Source organism: Zalophus californianus, chromosome 8, assembly GCF_009762305.2.
Source record: "Zalophus californianus isolate mZalCal1 chromosome 8, mZalCal1.pri.v2, whole genome shotgun sequence".
In the NCBI taxonomy this organism is placed as follows: Eukaryota; Metazoa; Chordata; class Mammalia; order Carnivora; family Otariidae; genus Zalophus; species Zalophus californianus.
In genome coordinates, this window is record NC_045602.1 from 115,101,443 (window position 1) to 115,102,807 (window position 1,365).

Consider the following 1,365-nt stretch of genomic DNA (forward strand, 5'->3'; position numbering starts at 1 on the left):
CCCGCCCCGCCCCGCTTGGCTCCACCCCCCACCCCGCTCCCCGCCCCGCCGGCCACGGAGGCTCCCTCCCCCCTACCCTTCCCGAGGGCCTCGCTTTCCAGACTGGAAAAGCCGACTCCAGCCTTCAGGTGGGCAGGAGCTACACGTAGTAGAACTCCAACACTTTTTGCCTCCGCGGTTCTGCTACCAGAGCCTCCCGGAGCGTTGGCGACTGTGGAGCCAGGAACCACCCGGGGGTCGCTTCCAGCTCGGACTGGCTGTGCGCGTGCCTGGCGGCTCGGGAGTGCTCCACAGCCGGGAACAGGATGGAAGGGGTCGCACCGCGTGCCCAGCAAGGGCAGGTCCCACACCGCTGTAGGGTCAGCAAACTGCGGTACAACAGAGTGACACCTTGTGCGTGAGACCTGCAAGGGACTTCACCTCTGAGCGTCTGCATCCTTTTCTGCAAAATGGGGGTAATCCTAGTAATCCTGACCCCCGCAATCTGTAAAGGATGATTGTGGGGACTCACCTACGGACTGTAAAGGGCTTAGAATAGGAACTGGCTCAGAGGAAGCTCACCTAGGGGTTAAACAGGTCCGTGTGGACTGCCTCCCAGACCCCCTCGGCTCCCCCTTTCAAACTCAATTCAGCCCTCTCTTCCCCCTCCCCTCTGCCATTCTGGCTCTTCATCTTCCACACAGCAGCCAAAGGGAACTTTTAAAATACAAAACAGGATGTCATTGCTATCGCACACTCACCAGTGAGTCTGAACTTCTCTCTACTCTGACCCTCACCTCAGGACTCCACACTGGCTTCTCTCCCGTCCTCTGTGCCCTGCTCCCTCCTGCCCCAGGGCCTTTGTCCACATTGCCCTGTCTGCTATGTGTGTTCCTATTTGCCTCCTCTGTTAACTCTATCCCACAGCTCTCAGCTCAAGCATCACCTCTTCCAGGAAGCCCTCTGATTTTCTCATTGGTCTAATAAATCTCCTCCAGACAACCCTGAGAGGCCCAGGAAGGAACATGTGTCCCCAGAACCTGTGTCAGGTTCTTTCAACCTGACACAGAATCATCCTGTTGTAATTATTTGTTGCGGGTTTTCAAATGCCCAGAAACATCTGGAAGGAACACAGCAATCAGAGTGGCCTCTATGGGACTCTGGGGAAAGGAGGGGAGTTCGCTTACTACTTCACTGGATCAGTTTTTAAGATTAGGACAAAAATGGTGACAAAGCCTAGCTTTCCTGTGGCTGTGGGGCTCAAATGAAATGAAACCAAGCAGGGGCAGGGAGAGGAAAAATAGACAAGGGGCGTTTTCCCAGCAACCAGGACCTCTCCCACCCCCAGGTCTGCTCCCAGTACATAGTCCCGAAACCCAGCCCAAA